The sequence below is a fragment of the Cibotium barometz genome, chromosome 25, assembly GCF_041138505.1.
Source record: "Cibotium barometz isolate CiBa-2024 chromosome 25, ASM4113850v1, whole genome shotgun sequence".
Classification (NCBI taxonomy): domain Eukaryota; kingdom Viridiplantae; phylum Streptophyta; class Polypodiopsida; order Cyatheales; family Cibotiaceae; genus Cibotium; species Cibotium barometz.
The window spans coordinates 30,945,465-30,964,883 of NC_141070.1; positions in this window are offsets into that span (position 1 = coordinate 30,945,465).

Here is a 19,419-nt window from a genome sequence, read left to right on the forward strand (position 1 = left end):
AAAGGAAAAAATCTCTCCAATTGTGATGGATTACTTGTTTCTAGAAATAAGTTATCACCAAGATACTATGGACCTTATGTTATTACGAGGAAGATCAAAGATTGGCGGGCTTATGAGTTGCTTCTTCCTTCACATCTTAAGGTTCACGTCTTTCATGTCAACTTACTAAAGAAGTATCATCTAAACCCCGAGCACATCTTAGAAGATGATCACATCGTCATGCCACCACAAGGACACATGGAGTTGGAACCTAAAGAGATACTAGATGTTCGTGAGAAATCTCAAGGAAATCTCTATGAAATAGAATTCTAAAAGAATGCTTGTGGTAAAATACAAAAGTTTTTCACGTTAAAGATGCAACTTGGAAAAAAGAAGAGGATCTAGCTAAAGATTATTCCCAATTCACAAGATGAGGACATTTGAATGCTCAAGTGGGGGATATTGTAAGATCCCTCCTACCTATGTTCAAAGAAAATGTTAATTGAAAGAAAAGTTAGCTCAAAACTGTTTTCTAAAATAACTAGAGAATTGAATTTGTCATTTTTGAATCATGCTCTTTCTTTCTTCTTTTTACAATCTTTTGTGATGTGTCTTGACTTTCCACAATATCTACACTTAGGTTCATAACTTGAACTTGAACCTACGTTAACAAACTCTCTTGACTCCTGAGGCTGGACCATAAGTAAGTCCATTGTTTAAACACCTATGCTCACACCCACTTTTTCTATCTTATTAAAATAGTAATCACTAACATTTCCACGAGAATCACTATTACCTCCCAAAAAAATGGATACATTTTTTTTCACAACCTTGTAGCGAGTCTCCAACTATGTCTCTCCCAACATTCTTCTCTTTCTCTATATCTCACATCTCTACTTCTTTCACCACTCATCCATTCTACTCTCCTAACTAGCCCATTCTATTCCCTCACTCATATATCTCACATCTCTACTTCTTTCACCACTCATCCATTCTACTCTCCTAACTAGCCCATTCTATTCCCTCATAACTCAACACTTCTCTCAAATCAGGTAAAGACGTAGAAGAGTTCCTTATTGTAAGTGCATGCAAAGGTTGAACTAAACTAGAAAAGTTATTTATGAAGCACCTAAAGTAATCTAATCTCCCTATAATCCCCAAGAGATATAGCTTAGTGATAGATCTATCCATATAAAAGGAAGGACTCCTTTCAAAGGTGTGAAGCACGTCCTTCCCAAAGAGTCTCTAAGTCTTCTAATTCTTTCTTAACTTTTGGGCAAAAGTAAACCTTCATACCGCTACACAAAATGAAGTATTTCCTTAGATCTTGATAGTGTACCTTGTGTGGTATGGTTTTTAATGGTCTAGGGCCTCTCCAATATCCACTACAAATGGAAAATAAAATGGTCTCTAGTTTTATTTTGTCTACCAATCCCTAATATGCGGCTAATTGAATAGCCAAGTGAATAGGATTGGAATCTTCTATATATTTTGAGTCATAGACATTTACGCAGAGAGTTAATCCCTTCTTCTTATTTCCTTTTTCACTTGTTCCTCCCTTGTTGCTCAATTCTCTTATTATATTGTCATCTTCTCCTCAAGTTCCCTTACTAGCATTCTCCTTCTTCTTTGGATATCTAATATAAACGCTCCAGGTTGATCTAAGTAGGCTCTTAACTACGAATAACTTAGCATTGTTGGTAGTTTGTTTACTCGTTCTAGATCTAATTCTTCGCTAGTTACATGCTCACTAATGCTCATGCTATCCTACCCTTTTGTAGTGTGTGTTAGTCTCCCGGCAAACGCACCAAAAAATGACCCACTAAATACTACACTGAATACCAAGGTACTAACTAGCCAAGTATCAAGATGTTACGTTGTTTAAGGATATATATATATATATATATATATATATATATATATATATATATATATATACACACACACACACACACACACACACTTCAATGATTTATGTGTTTATTCCTTAATTTTTCAACACACATATAGAAACACATAAACCTAGGCATTTGACTTCTAATTAGGACCTTGTGGTAGGCAAGGAGAAGATTGAAGCTTCTCGTCCAATTGTTGATGTCCAAGTGTTAGCATAGCCTTGCTAACATGGAGGAAAACACATGCTCTTACACACATAGCCATGGAGTACACATGTACACATGAGCATGGGACACATGGATCAAGAACAAGATAAAACATACAAACAAAACATCATAGTGTATTCCATTTCCACATATTATCCATCCAATTTGCATACAAGAGGGACTTTATATAGCCATCCAACCATGTGACTCTTGGGATACCCTTGGGCTCCCATAACCTCCACAAGATCCTAACTCCCCACTAGCCCTCTTGTAACCACTTCTTGATATGACATCTTTTAATAACCAAAACCCACAACTCATTAGCCTAAGCTAATACTACTAATTCTAGGGGGTGTTCACACCCAAGCTAATGCCAAAATGCTAGGGGTTGTTCACACCTATCAACACACCTCATTGGTGAAGCCCTTATAGAATAATGCTTAGACAAGCACAGTGGATAGTGCCTCTTTTGGATCGTAGCTTCTGAGGACTTTCCACACACTCCCCACTATTAAATCTAAAGGCAACACCTCTTTTACAAGAGAAGGATAGTGAAAAGATCGAGGGCTCCTCCTTTACTATAGCCACCTACTCGCGGATAACCACTCCTAACATGTCCTAAATCTCATTCTCAATGGTCTTTAAGTGTTGTTCTATCTTTATTCCTTCATAATACACACTAATGAGTATATTTAAGCACTGAGAATAATCCCATGCTACTCAAACATGCCCATAACCTACTTTTATGCAGTGAGTTTTGGTGTTTTTTACAAAGCATCTATCATCACATTAAACTCAATTAGGATGAAACTTTCCATGACATATAAAATCAGTAAAACAAGCATATTCACATCACAAAACATTTTGAAATTCATTACCCATCTTTAATTAATGATCCTCCCTTAAATATACAATTAGTATCACTTTACACTATAACCATATCACAAAATTATTTTCTAATAAATCCCTTTGACACAAACATTATCCATAAAAAATAAATATAAGTTTAATTTTTAAACTTTCTACAAATCCCTTTTAGTTTACCATTTATTAAATTTCTAAAATTAAGCCCAAAATGAATAAAAAATACATAATATTTATTTAAAAATAATTTTTTAAAAACTAAAATCATGAAACTGACCTTCCAGCATAAAAAAACACACTCATAATTTTCTATAACTATTAAACATATTTGTCTATTTATTTTTAATTATCTTCCTAGTTTCTAGATTTTAAAAATAACACTTAAAGCCTAAAATACCACATCAAAGCTCCATGAAACATTCTAAAAAAAATTCAAATAATATAATGTAAACCCTCTATGATTAATCATGTAACACTAAACTCATTCATTAACCATGGTTCTAGAAAATATTATTCTAAAATAGTGAAATTTTATAATTAATCTTTAATTAGAAAAGCTACTTCAATAATTTTGAAATAATTAGTATGGTGTTTACTCATCATTATTTCTCTATTTTGAATCAAATTCCAAAAATGATCACTAATTAAAATTCTTCCTTATTTGATTACCATTTTGTCCTATTTTAGTAATGTGATTAATTAACCCACTAAGCATTATAAACTTTGGACCAAACTTCATCATTCACTGCATCTTAACATAATAGATCACTAATAAATAGGTTTTTACTAATCATGCATTGGATCTCTTAATAATCACTAATTATTATCATTTTAAGCATAAATCTCGATAATTCACTTAAATGCACGGTTGATAGTAAATGTGTTTGCCAAGCCTTGTAGAATTCTAATTTCATCCTTTTCCACTCCAATTTCAGCAATCATCAATGCATCACTTTCTAATCACTAATTATCTTCTTAATTAACAAAATTAATATTGCTAATAACTTTTTCTACCTGCATCAAAATGCAAAATGGATGCTTCCATTGCGTTTGGCATGGCCTAAAATTAATATTGCTAATAACTTTTTCTACCTGCATCAAAATGCAGAATGGATGCTTCCATTGCGTTTGGCATGGCCTAAAATCCTAAGATTAACTATTGACTTACCCTAATCTGACATTTCAAACTCATTCTACATCCTTTCCAAAAATGGGACTGCCCTCTTGATTCACTTGAAATTGAAAGACACTTCCCACTAAAAATGCACCCTTGCACTTCTCCCATGTCCGGTCGGCCCAAATTGGGTCCTAAATGCTTAAAATAGCTCATAAATGATATAATAATGTACTCATGCTAACTCCTCATGAAGCATGGACCGTGTTAAGGCTCGGCAATACGTTTACTTCCTCGTCATTTTATTTTTTTCGGCAAAAAAACGTAAAAATACATGAAAAATGGCTATTAGACCGTATATCCTAAAAATAGGCAAAATATCCCAAAATAATAGAAATGATAAATTTCCTAAAAATATCTAATTTTCTTGCTAAATATGGCTATTTTTCTAAAATTTAATGCTATAAATGATAAAAATTTATCCATTTCAGCTTTAAAAATTGCTAAAAATAGCCCCTGTAAGTAGGGATTATCATGTGAGTCATCGCATAATTTAATATTCTATTTTTTTGCATGTATTCATAGACTCTGGTGTGGTTGATCTCTCGAAATTTGTTAGTTCAAGCATCTCTCGTGAATAGCAAAAAATTCTTGTTCTATTAGTAATTCATCAATGAGCAGAATTTGATCCACTTTGATCCTTCCTTAAATAAGATGCCAAGGACCTTAGATGCACTAACATAATTTTCTATATCTGTGTCCCAAACAAGAGAAGTTGGTTGTAAAATCCACCCAATCCTCCACATCTTTAGTCATTTATGCAGTAATAAGATAGTAATCTTCCATTACAGGAAACATCATTTATATATGTAACAGCAAGACAAAGTCCTTGTCATTTTGGTACTGAATGATGGTAGGAATGGCAATTTCATTGATATTTCTAATTTCTCTCCACTAAGAAGGAGGTGTCTCATCATCCAAAAAGAAGAATTTTGGGCCTTCTCTTTGCATGATAGAGTACCCATATAATCTTTAGGACTAGATGGCTCACGATGCGAAACATGTGAACAAATGTTATTTGTTGTTATTTGTTTAAACCTACATTTAAAAAATGTTGTAGAATGTTAATATGTCTCTGTTGTTGAAGGAGGTGTCTCACATCTGAAAAAAAGAACTTTGGGCCTTCTCTTTGCACGGTAGAGTACCCATATAATCTTTAGGACTAGATGACTCACGGTGCGGAACCTGCGATATGAAGGGCTGCAACAACAGGGGCCCCAACTATATCCTTATTGCATGATGGGATATTCCACTTTCTAGTTTACTTATATTCTTTGTTTTTTCTCATATGCAAGAACAAAGAAGACACAAAGAAAAGTGGGGGTAGGAATAGGTCTTGCTACAAAGGTAGTAACTGTAAAGGTAGAACATGCAGCTACAAAGGGAAAATTTATAGGTCTTCTAAGGAAGAATGGAAGGGCTAGATGGTTCTCAAAAAAAGTTTCAATGCTTAGAGACATCAAAAATTCATAGAAGGCACTTACGAATGTTATCCCAAAGCTCCCTTTTCAAAGATTATATAGGAGCATATGTGAAAAACATCAAACCTTGCAAGCTTTCACGTGTGGTAGAGAGAAGCTCTTGATTATTTGTAGAGCCTTTAGAAGATTTTTTGATCGCTTTTCTATAAGATAGTTATATATTGGTTACACATGCTCATAGGGTTACCCTTATGGATAAAGTTATGCACTTTATAAGGATAGTGCGATAATCAATTGAGCTCAGTCCATGGACATATAAAAAAACCTTTGAAATACTAAATATCTCTCCAAGCAAGAAAACACATGATGGCAAGATAAAGATTGAAGAAGTAACCCATGATGTAAATACGAGGAAGGTAACTAATTTAAAATTAGAGGAGTATCAAAAACTCTCATACAAAGGGCTCATGAAACACAATAGAGGGTTATCACATTGGATGCAGATAATAAGCAATCACTCTCAAGCATGTCTCAAGGCTTCAATGTGTGCATCATGTTTGCCCATGGAGAGGGAATGCTAATTACCACAACTAAAGACGTGGAAATTCTAAGAGACAAGAGAAGGGAGATCAACAATGCATGATTCTTCTCTCTTACAGGTATATAGGTATACACCATGATAGCTCAAAGTAGAGAAGGGAGATCAACAATGCATGATTCTTCTCTCTTATAGGTATATAGGTATACACCATGATAGCTCAAAGTAGTATTCAAAATAAATTCTTTATGAAACTAACTTTTTTTATGAAACTAGCTTTCTTTTAATGAATTCTTAAGAAACTTTCTTTTTTTGTTGAAGTTTCTTAATGGTAGAGAAGCCAAATGACATCGAAAGATAAGTTTGGATAGTGGATCCTACATTCTCAACTTACATCAGAGATTAAAAGAGAATAGAAAAAGCCTACTAAGATATTTGTTCAATGGTGTCCCCTTTGATACTATCAAATTTTTTTTGGTTCCCTTATGATGAAATGTGCTCCATCTCTCTATTTCTCTATAAAAATGTATTTACTAATAAAAACATTTCTTATTTAATGTCTTCTATTTTAGAAGCAATTGGAGCTTAATAGCAATTGACATTAAATGAAAGGTAACATATTTTATGAAATCGATTGGAGCTTAATATAGCAATTGACATTAAATGAAAGGTAACATATTTTATGAAATCGATTGGAGCTTAATAGCAATTGACATTAAATGAAAGGTAACATATTTTATGAAATCGATTGGAGCTTAATAGCAATTGACAAAACATATTTTATGAAATCGATTGGAGCTTAATAGCAATTGACATTAAATGAGAGGTAACATATTTTATGAAATCGATTGGAGCTTAATAGCAATTGACATTAAATGAAAGGTAACATATTTTATGAAATCGATTCTTGGCCTTCATGGAGATGAAAAACTATAAGTATTTATTTCAAGGTACCTTATTGTGTGATAATGGAAACCCCAAAGCAAGTGCACCCTCTTCTAGGGAAAACTACGGCATTATGTCTCTCTGTATGACTTTAATGTTTACTCATTTTTTATTTACAATGTGGAAATTTGCAAACCATATGTCACAATAATAGAGCATATGATGTCAGCAGGAGATTTGTATGAATCAATTAAATATTTTAACAAACCTAGAAGTCCTTGTTTTAATATTTTTAGTTAACTTACTACGATTATTATGATATTAAATCTTGTGGCAAGTTGCAAGTCCCTATCTAGACCAATGCTCACACATGTGGCTGGAGAGTTATTATGGCTTTGTAGGTCCCTATCTAGAGACCAATGCTCACACATGTGGCTAGAGAGTAATTAGATTTATAGAGCATTGTTGTTTCAAGGAAATGAATAATGTGAAGGTGAGAAATCAGATGATGGTTTTATCTTTCTTCGTGGTATTATATTTAATAATGATACCTTTAATACTATTTTTTTGTTAAATTTAGTTTTCTTAAGATCTTTATTCAAATGATGGTTTTATCTTTCGTCGTGGTATTATATTTAATAATGATACCTTTAATATTATTTTTTGTTAAATTTAGTTTTCTTAAGATCTTTATTCAAATGACTATGTGTGGCTAACTTGAGCATCATTCATCCAAAAATGTTAGCTACCGCCCCATAACATTAGACCAAGAAGAAGAACATATAAAAAATGTTAGTTGTCACCATAACATTAGCCCAATGAGAATAACATACAACACATGTAGATAAAACACCAAAGAAAAGAAGTGGAATTCCCTTTACTTCTCCATCTTCAAAAAAAGGCAGGGGTTAATCTCTTTGGAAAATCACCACAGAAGACCCCAAAAATTTGCATCAAAAGAAATCTTTGAGTAAAAACTCAGAGCAATAGTTTTTCATTATGGAAAAAAAATTATTTTAGAATAGTTCTGAATAACACCTAATCAAGGCCATATATTATTCTATTGAGGTTGTTTGAGACATATGCTTTTGTTTCTAGTGAGACTATGTTACTATAGATCACTTCATACATGTATTCACTCATTTGCTATTGATTCTAAGTTGTGATGTTTTCTACATAGAATTTTTCTCTTCTTCTATCTTCTAGAGCAAGTAGTTTAGTTGGATTATTCATGTCTTCCTAGTAGTGTCAAAATTTTTCTCTATTGGTTTCTCGAAAATGTATAAAACTTGTCAAGTTTTAGTAAATTTTTAAACAATTAGCACGATAATATGATAATTAATTACAATACTAACCAAGATAAGGGTTTATATGTCAGACCAATAGAATTCATCCTCTCATATTATTTCTTCAATCTTTCTCTTGACTCTTGCTCTCTAGGTGTTAATCTCTACACCTCTTCTATAGTCAATTGTTGCTCCAATCTTTCTCTCGACTCTTGCTCTCTAGGTTTAATCTCATATTGTTGCTCTAATCTTTCTCTTGACTCTTTCTCTCTAGGTGTTTATCTTTGCACCTCTTCAATAGTCAATTTAGGGAGTTGTAAACCTAAGAGGGATGTGCTAAGCCCATCATTTAGTAATGTTAACCCATCCTGTAAACATTGCAAGTGGTGTTGAAAGCAAGTAGTCTGATTAAACTAGTTATACACTATTTAAGAAGTGCAAGTTCTTACTTTATCCATTCTAATTTTTTACCTTCCCCATGTAATTTTTTGTGCCATATTTTTTGTAGACTTTTTTTTTGTGTAATATCCTATTATTCTTTTCTTTTTGCTAGCACTAGAGCTACTTTTTGCATTCCTCACACAAATATTTGTTTTGCCTATACAAACTTTTTCTTTATCGATTAAAAATATTCTTTTCTTTTTTTCTATTTCACATGTAAGGGGGGCATGGTTGATGACTTTAGATTATAATGTTTTATATTTCATGATCTATTCTTTTTAAAATTAAAAATTGTTAGTGCATTTGAAAATAATGGTAGATTAGATATCTTAGTTTTATCACAAAGCTTTATTGCATTTGAAAGTTTACTATGGATCACATGGTTTGATGACTTTTTTATTATAAAATAAATAATATTAGAACTTTAAGGAAGAAAAAAATAATTAGCATTAGTAAATTATCAATTATATCAATCCACGATCTCTAAGATGTAGGGGTTAATACGTGTTCTAATGTCGAAACTAGGTTAGCAATATGTTTTAAAAACAAAAAAAGGCAAAAGAAAAGAAAACAAAAGAAAAAGAAAAAAGAAAAAATAAGTGCACTATAGGAAGATAACCATCGCCACATGAGGATACTTGGTAGGCTCTTGGGGAGTTTTTTTCCTTGGGTCAATGCCTTGGTTTTGATGGGATGGGACCCTATGGGGGCGAAGTAAAGGAAACCTATAAGAAGTTAACTATCACCATGTGAGATCCTGGTAGGTTCCTATGCCTTGGTTTCCATGGGGTAGGACCTTACGTGGAAAAAGAAAAAAGAAGTAAAATAAATTATGGCTGTAAACTTGTGAAGAAATGTGTGGAGAAGTTGGTTAAAAGAGGTGGAGGTAGTTTTTTAAAAAAGAAGAAGAAATGATTACTAGTTATGGGATTATAGATTATAAGTTTTCAGACTAGTTTACGAAGAAGGTTGTGCTAGAGACTTAGGTCCTAACCGTAGACACTCGCTAGAGTAGTGCTTAGGTATGGTTGAGGACGTTTCACAATTAAGTGTTGGGGGAATGATATTCCCTAATTACGGGGCTATTTTTAGCGATTTTTAGAGCCAAAATGGGTAAATTTACCATTTTATTGTATTTACATTTATAAAAATAGCCATATTTAGCAAGAAAATTAGATATTTTTAGGAAAATTCTCATTTCTATTATTTTGGGATATTTTTTCTATTTTTTGGACATACGACCTAAAATTTCAACCATTTTTCATGTATTTTATGTTTTTCATCGAAAATTATAAAATGACGGGGAAGTGGTGAATGTGTTGCCGTGCATTGACAAGGTTCATAATTCATGAGGAGTTAGCAAGAGTGAATTAGTATATCGCTTCTAAGCTACTTTAAGCATTTAGAACCAATTTGGGCCTGGACATGGGAGAAGTGAAAGTGTACATTTTTAGTGGGAAGTGTCTTTTAATTTCAAGTGAAGCGAGAGGTTGAAGAGAGGATTTACGACTTTGAGGGCACCCCATTTTTGAAAATGATGTAGAATGAGTTAGAAATGTCAGAATAGGGTAAATAGATAGTCAATCTTAGGTTTTTAGGCCATGCCAAACACAATCGAAGCATCCATTTTGCGTTTGGAGGCTTGTAGGAAAAGTTATTAGCAGTATTAATTTCATTAATCAGTGTAATAAAGAGGATAATTAGTTATTAGAGAGTGATGCATTGATGATTGCTGAAATTAGAGTAGAAAAAGATGAAATTGGAATTCTAGAAGGCTTAGCAATTTTTTTGCTATTAAAAAAGAGAGATGCTTGAACTAACCAATTTTGATAGATCAAACATACCAGAGTCTATGAAGACATGAGAAAAATAGAAGATTAACTTATGGGGTGACTCATCTGATAATCCCTGATTATGGGACTATTTTTAGAGCCAAATTGGTGGGTGAATTATATTATTTTTAGCTATTTTAGCATTACAATTTAGAAAAATAGCCATATCTAGCAAGAAAATTAGATATTTTTAGGAAATTTCTCATTTCTATTATTTTGGGGTATTTTCCCTATTTTTAGGATACACGGGTCTAATTTTTGACCATTTTTCATGTATTTTTATGTTTTTTTGTCAAAAATAATAAAAATGATGGGGAAGTGGTAAATGTGTTGGCGAGTCTTGATAATTCATGAGGAGTTAGCAAGAGTGCATTAGTATGTATCATTTATGAGCTATTTTAAACATTTCAGACCAATTCGGGCCTGCCGGGAGACATGGGAGAAGTGAAAGGGTGCATTTTTAGTGGGAAGTGTCTTTCAATTTCAAGTGAAGCAGGAGGTTGAGGAGAGGATTTTTTGAGTTTGAGGGCAATCACATTTTTGGAAAGTTAGAAATGTCAGAATAGGATAAGTAGATAGTCAATCTTAGGGTTTTAGGCCAATGGAAGCATCCATTCTACGTTTCAAGGCATGTAGGAAAAGTTATTAGTAGTATTAATTCCATTAATTAGGATAATTAAGAGGACAATTAGTGATTAGAGAGTGATGCATTGATGATTGCTGAAATTGGAGTGGAAAAGGATGAAATTGGAATTCTAGAAGCCTTGGAAACACATTTACTATTAACCTTGCATCCAAATTAAGTGAATTTCGAGGTATTTCTCTTGTTTATGCTTAAAATGATAATAATTATTGATTCTTAAGAGATCCAATTCATGATTAGTGAAACCCTATTTATCAGTGATCTATCATGTTAAAATGAAATGAATGATGAAGTTTGGTTCAAATTTAATCATGTTTAGTAGGTTAATTAATCACATTACTAAAACAAGGAGAATGGTAATTAACAAAGGAACTATTTTAATTAGTGATCATTTTTAGAGTTTGATTCAAAATAGAGAAATTAAATGATGAGTAAACACTATACAAATTATTTCATAATTATTGGAGTAGCTTTGCTAATTAAATATTAATTATGAAATTTTAATGTTTTAGAATAATATTTTCAAGAACCATGGTTAATGAATGAGTTTAGTGTTGAGTAATTAATTAGATAGGGTTTACATTATATCCTTTGATATTAATTTTTTGAGAATGTTTCATGGAGCTTTGATATAGTATTTTAGGGTTTAAGTGGTATTTTTTAAATCTAGAAATTAGAAAGATAATTAAAAATAAATAGATAAATATGTTTAATAATTATAGAAAATAAAGAGTGTGTTTGTGTATTATGGAAGGTTAGTTTAATGGATTTAATTAGCAAAAAATGATTTTTAAATAAATATTATGTATTGGGACATAATGTTGGAAAATTAATAAATAGTAAACTAACAGGAATTTGCAGAAAGTTCTAATTGCATATTTAATGGAGGATCGTTAATTAAAGATGGGTAATGAATTTCAATATATTTTGTGAAGAGAAAATGCATGTTTTAATGAGTTTGTGGTATGGAAAGTTTCATCCTAATTGAGTTTAGATGCATGTTTTAATGAGTTTGTGGTATGGAAAGTTTCATCCTAATTGAGTTTAATGTGATGGTAGATGCTTTGTAAAAAGCACCATAATTCATTGCATAAAAGTAGGTCATGGGCATGTTTAGGTAGCATGGGATTATTCTTAGTGCTAAAATATACTTGTTAGTGTGTATTATGAAAGGATTAAAGATAGAACCACACTTAAAGATAATTTAGAATGGGGTTTAGGGCATGTTAGGAGTTATCTAGTAGTAGGTGGCTATAGTAAAGGGGGTCCCTCGATCTTTTCACTATTCTCTTGTAAAAGAGGAGTTGCCTTTGGTTTGAATAGTGGGGAGCATGTGGAAAGTCTCAGAAGCTATGATCCAAAAGGGGCACTTTCCACCCTACTTGTCTAAGCATTATTCTAGAAGGGCTTTACCAATGAGGTGTTTATGTGTTTCTATATGTGTGTTGGACTACTTGAAAATGAAGGAATAAATGCATAAATCATTGAAGCATATACACACACACACACACACACACACACACACACACACACACACACACACACACACACACACACACACACACACCCTTAAATAGCATAACAACCTAATACTTGACTGGTTAGTACCTTAGTATTGAGTGCGGTATTTAGTAGGTATCATCTCTAGTTACAAAAACCAATCTTATCCTTGCTATTAACTCTTATCGCACAAAGGTGCTTTTTGTCCTTGACAAAAGGAAGGTTCTCTAACATGTGAATGAAAGCATTGGGGCCCCTTGGATGCCTTTCTATCACATCATAGGTCATCATAAATTTATAATTAATTCTAATTTGATAAATTATTACTTTTATTAGCTTGAGATGCTAATCAGTTTCTTGGACGACCTAGTGTAAATTGAAGAGGAAGAATTGGCAAGGAATTTTGGCTGGATCATTATATTGCTAAAATGAACAAAGAAGTTCTTGCCATTTTGTATACTGATAGAGTTATACTTTGTAGAGAAATTTGAAGCTATTAGGATTTTTGGGTATGCACCTAGGGTTTAGGCTATGAGATCATCATGATTTTTAAATTACGCCACACATGCTTTAGCAGCTAATAAGATGGATGCAGATCTCCGAGCAAGCTATAAGCAGCAGAAGTTTTTGAGATTTAAAGATGACGTCTTTTTACCAGCAATATACCACTAGTGTTAAAACTTTATGGAATTGCCTTCTTTAGATGTATAAGCCCGATAAGGCTTAGATATATGTTTGATAAGACTTAGTTTTTATGATGCTACTTGACCTCTAAATTTATCATTTGATTAATCAATGTTGATCATTAACAACATATCTTGGATCAAAAAAACATATCAATGTTTTTATGATGCTACTTGAGCTCCAAATTTATCACTTGATTTATTAATGTTGATCATTAACAACTATAAAATTCCCAATTTTGCTAGCTTGCAAACCTCCCCTCCCCACCTTTATATATATATAAGGATGAGGCAGTCAGCACCCTACCAACCACCCCTGCCCCCACATTATTCTCTCTCATCGTTTTCTCCCCACCACCCACGCTGCATATCTCTCTCCTTCTCCCGCTTATCTGCTTCTCCCACTAGGGCCAGCCATGTTATTTCCTCTCCCGTTTGTCTTCTTCTCCCACCAGCCACCACCACCAACCATGTTGTTCCCCTCCCTCTTGACATCTTCTCTCTCTCATACACTCACACACGCCCCCCCTCTCCTACCCCTATAAAACCACCCCCTCTCCTCTCAACAATGACACCCCCCCTTCTCTATGGCTTCCCCCCCTCTTGTGACTCTCCCTCACCTACTCTCTCGCAACCTCTCCCTCACCCTCTCTCACTCTCGCAAGCCTCTCCCTCACCTACTCTCTTGTTGTAGCCTCTCCCTCACCCTCCAATCTTGTTCCCTCTCCCACTTATTGATAGCTCTCACTCCCTCGCTGCATTCCCTCACCCTCTCGCTCACTCTCACTCCCTCGCCTTCACCCGCTCTCTCTCACTCCCTTGTAGCCTCTCCCTCACCCTCTATCTCTCACTCTTGTTCCCTCTCCCTCCCTCACTCGCTCTCCATCTCTCTCTCTCCCCCCCATACTCCTTCTCTTCTAAGTTTTTCTCCTCCTCTCTCAACCCCTCACTCACCCTCCTTCTCTTCCGAGTTTTGTTCCTACTCTCTCAACCCCTCACTCACCCTCAACCACTCTCTCACTCACTCTTACGACCCTGTATGAATATTGATCGAGCAATAGGAATACTCAAGTTAGCCTTCGACCCAGGGATTTCATTCACGTGATCACGTTAACCGCGAAGTGGTAATAACACTAGTTAATAACACTCTCACACACTTGTTAATATCATAGATATTCACACAACCGGGAGAAACTTGCTATCCCGGTTTTCCCGGCGGGCTACTAGCTTGGCCCGGCGGGCCACTATTCAGCCCGGCGGGCTGCTTATCTAGCCCGGCGGGCCTTTTTTTGCGCCAAAAATTTCGCCGTTTTGGAGAGACCTATATAAAGGGTTTCCCCTCACTTCCAAATGTACTTTACCAACGTACTTGGGTGGCTCACCTCAGGCTAAAAGACACAAGAGGTGAGTATAAATATTCTGGATTTTTGTTTGAAGCTTGTTAATAATATTTTGTATTTTATAAGATTTTGATTGTAAATGGTTTACCGTATTTGTTATGTGGACTAGCAATGTCTCCTCTTGGGTGGTCTACTCGAGTGCCAATTGGTCTGGGTAGGAGCTTCCCTAGAGGAGGGTATAGGTGGTGAGATGTTCGGGACATCATCTCTATCTAGGGATGGATTGCCTCAAATGCATCTCACCAAACGTTTGGTTTCTTTAGGTCGACTAGCAATACCTCCTCTTGGGTGGTCTACTCGAGTGCCATTTGGTCTGGGTAGAAGCTTCTCTAGAGGAGGATATAGGTGGTGAGATGTTCGGGACATCATCTCTATTTAGGGATGGATTGTCTCAAATGCATCTCACCAAACGTTTGATTTCTTTAGGTCGACTAGCAATTACCTCCTCTTGGGTGGTCTACTCGAGTGCCATTTGGTCTGGGTAGGAGCTTCTCTAGAGGAGGATATAGGTGGTGAGATGTTCGGGACATCATCTCTATTTAGGGATGGATTGCCTCAAATGCATCTCACCAAACGTTTGGTCATTCCTTAATCAAATTTGTGTGGATGGCAGTTTTACCCACCCACGGCACTTTGGTCATTTCTGCAAACTCAGCACAAAATAATGTAAACTTTTCAATCACCCAAGCCAAGCAGAAGACATCTGATGCCTTGCTCCATGGACAAGGGGACCTTACATCTGCGAGCTCAGGGGCTCTCCAGGGGCGTTGATCGTGCTCTGCTTTGTTGGCGATATTTGTGGGTTTGAACTCAATCCCATCCCTCAATGCAAGACCCCAGTCAATGATGCCTACCCGTGGCACCCCTTCTTTGGTGAAATCTATCATTATATTCCAGGGGTGGCAATCATTGTGGATGATCCCTTCAGCATGTGCAAAGGCCATGGTATTCACAAGGGCACAGATAAGCTCGGGAGCATGAAAAATCAAAGACTTGTATCGCTCCATTTCATGAGGAGCCACTTGTTTTTTCTTGTATCTGTTGCCTTTGCCTGCAGCAAGCATGGAACTGAGGGTCCCCTTAGGAGGCGGAACACACTCCATTATATCTCCAAGACTTCCCCCATTAAAGAGGGGGAAGAGCAGTATCCATGGCTCCTTCCTTGTGTGCCCAATGGCGCGCACTATGCCCCTGTGGGTTAGGTCGATTGAAGCCTCCTGAGCAAAAGACTTCAATTGAGCCCTTCGGCTACCAAGGAATTGCTTTGCACAATAAGAAATGCCTTCTGGAAACCAGGAGACACCTTGAATATGGCATTTATGTACAACGCCGTACGATCCAGAGCCCATCTTCTTTTCTGTGATGATGGCCTCTGCAGGCAACCCAATTGTCATGCTGCAGTTAGTATTATGCATTGTGCGCTGCAAGTGGGTGCCTTTAGAGACCTCACGTGCACCAGATGATAAATCTTCTTGTTCATCAGCAGGCCGGTCCAGCTCTTTGCGAGCTCTCTTGCTCAGGATAGCTTGGGTGTCTATGGCCTTTGCACGCTTGGACCTCTCTTTCTCTACCTTCCATTTTGTGTGGAAGTGCTCCAGCTTGGATTCATTTGTTTCCGCTGGTCTGTCGTCACCTAGGTCAACAGCGCATCTAGGCATGTTGCCCACAATGCTAGTAACAAAATGCTTGATGGGGTGGCTGCTCCATCAGCACCCTCATGGATATTTTTCACTGCGCGGACAACCTCACCTAATATTTGCTCAAATCGATTCCTATCAGACACAATACCCTCGATGTGATTAGGTGACAAGCAACTAATGAGGGTAACGAGTTTGATACGAATTGATTTCTTGATTTCAGGAGTAAGTGCAAGCGTCGCCATCAATCTGCACAATATAATTGACAAATAGTTGCAACATTTATAACCACAAAAAATGCTATTTGTAAGCTAACTAAGAGATTTCTACATCCAACACACTTATGACTCATGTCATGCAAACTAAATAATCACAGTCATCGTCAAAAACAAACACAAAACACAAGTTTACGACTTAACTTGACGTCAGCAGACCTAGTCAGTATACCGACTATCTGCAGATATCGCATTAAGATGAAAACTATGGCACAAGTTAAATGCTTTGACACATCGTCAGCAGACCTAGTCAGTATACCGACCATCTGCAGATGACTATCAAACCAAATAACAAAAACAAACTTCACCACATAGCTTGGTGTCAGCAGACCTAGTCAGTAAACCGACCATCTGCAGATACCGTACTAAGTAGCAAAGCATCACACATGTCAAATGCTACGAGTGCACATCAGCAGACCTAGCCAGTAAACCGGCCATCTGCAGCAGCGGGCTCTCAAAGCATTTAACAAAAACAAAGCCGCATTGTAACTTGGTAACTGCAAACCTAGTCAGTAAACTGACCATTTGCAGATACCGTGCCACAACGAAAACTTCTACATAAGTTAAATATTAAGAGTGCACATCAGCAGACCTAGCCAATCGCTCGGCCATCTGCAGCGGGCCTCTTAACATTTAACGACACATGCACATGCATCACAAACAACGTTAAACTTAAGCGTATTCAAAAAATTAAATGACACCAACACTTTCAACTTAAAAATTACCTCAAATTGATCACACTAGCACCACTGACACCAAGTACAAGGAAGATTCTGTGAACAGTGACCCCCTGGACCACCCTTTTATACCACAATATAGCCCGCCGGGCCGGGAGTCGGGCCCGGCGGGCTTCTGCGCGCCCGGCGGGCCCGGCGGTCCAGACTTGTAGCCCGGCGGGCCAATTGTGGGTTACCAGGTCATCCCACCCTCTAGGATTTGAGAACTGTGAATTTTGTGAACATTGAGATTTGTGAACAATAGCTGTGATCACAAGAAAAAAGGCTGTGATCACGTGAATATGAAATCCCTGCTTCGACCACTTAGCAGTCAAACCAATTGATAGACGGAGAGCTTGCATCACAAGATACTTTTTAGACTTCTATCAATTACCAACATCGAGAATGAAGTTTCTACAATTTCCCTCTACCTTCAAATTCGCTAGTAGATTTGAACTCATAGACATCGAGCTATGAAAATTTTAGAGAAGCTTAGGGTACTAAAATATTGGTGGGGACTCTTTTCCAAGGTTAAACTATAGTTATGAATGGGGAGACTCGTTATGCATCCCAACACATCTACAATCAGGTCACTTGATTCATCGCTAAGTGTAGGATTCATTGTTGTGGTAGGTTTCACCTGAGATTCTCTAGGATCACTGATTCCACAAAAATGTATGCCTTGGATCTTACCAAACAACCTCCCAAGCTTGTCCTAGGGGATAAACAATCTCCAAAAAAGGTATTGTAAATCAGGATGTAATCTTGTTCATAAAGTGTAATAAAAAGTGAATATTATCTTTTGCACCTCTTTAGTTTTCCTCAAATTATGAGTTAAAGCATATTCTCTCTTTTTTCATGCCAACAAGTTGACGAATATGAAAGGAAACTCCTACTGAAGCAGATGTAACCCCCTTCCTTATTAGGGGAAGGAAGAGATGTTCCCAAAGATGCCAAGGTGTGGATAGAGTGTATGACCGACTATTTCTCTCTTGTTTAGCACACTAATAAAGCCAACCAATCTATGTTGGCCTATTTTTTATGACTATTTCTCTCTTGTTAGCACATTAATAAAGCCAACCAATCTATGTTGGCCTGTTTTTTATTAATCAATGATGCTAAGCTATGGTGGAAGGAGTGGTGTAGGGAAAAGGATGCCCAAGAAAGCACCATCACCTGGGAACAGATCAAGGGAGCTATCAAAGAAAGGTATTTGCCTCTAGACTTCAAAACCCTGAAGATAAATGATTTCTTTAGCTTGACTCAAAAGAACACATTAGTGGTCGATACTTACTACTCCCAGTTTGTTAGTGGTGGTGATGCTTGCTACTCCCACTTTGTTAAGCGCAAGAAGTACGCTCCATATATGACCTTAGCTCTTCCCTTAGCTGATTTGTGCAAGGTTTAAACCCTCCCCCCTCAACCATTAGCTAGAATCCATGTGACCAACTAGCCTTCAAGATGTAGTTTTTGAGCTAAACCTTTAGAAGAAGAATTGAAGGATAAAATAGCAACAACTTTGGGAAGAGAACTTACCCTGAATCGTCCAATTCAAGGTGACCCTCTGGATCACCCTTTAATCGACCGCCAATTATTAGTGGTCAAAATTTACGACCGCTCTTACCTCGCCCCCCAAAAACCCTATAGAATGACCTAGCATGGGCGAAGTGGAGTGTGCTACAACTACCACCAAGCAGGTCATCACCGCTCGTGTTGAATGCCCTCATCCACCCCCAAGGCTCTTAACCTATTAAAATTACCTCCTCCAAACTTTCTTAGGAATCTAAAAACTAATCCTAGGGGAAGCGTTGCTTCCATTCAACATAAGTAAGCAACAAAGTCTATAGCCCCAAAGTTGGATATCATGGAAGAGGTCATGGGAAAGAGTTACTATGATCCAAGTTGAAGAAGCAACCCTTGAAGATGAAGAGGATAATAGACCAAGGTTCATGCTACAATAGAGCACCAAGGTGAAAATCGGTGATTTTCAATGATCTAAACACCATCATTTCATCATGGTAAACATTTTAAATTGCTAATTGA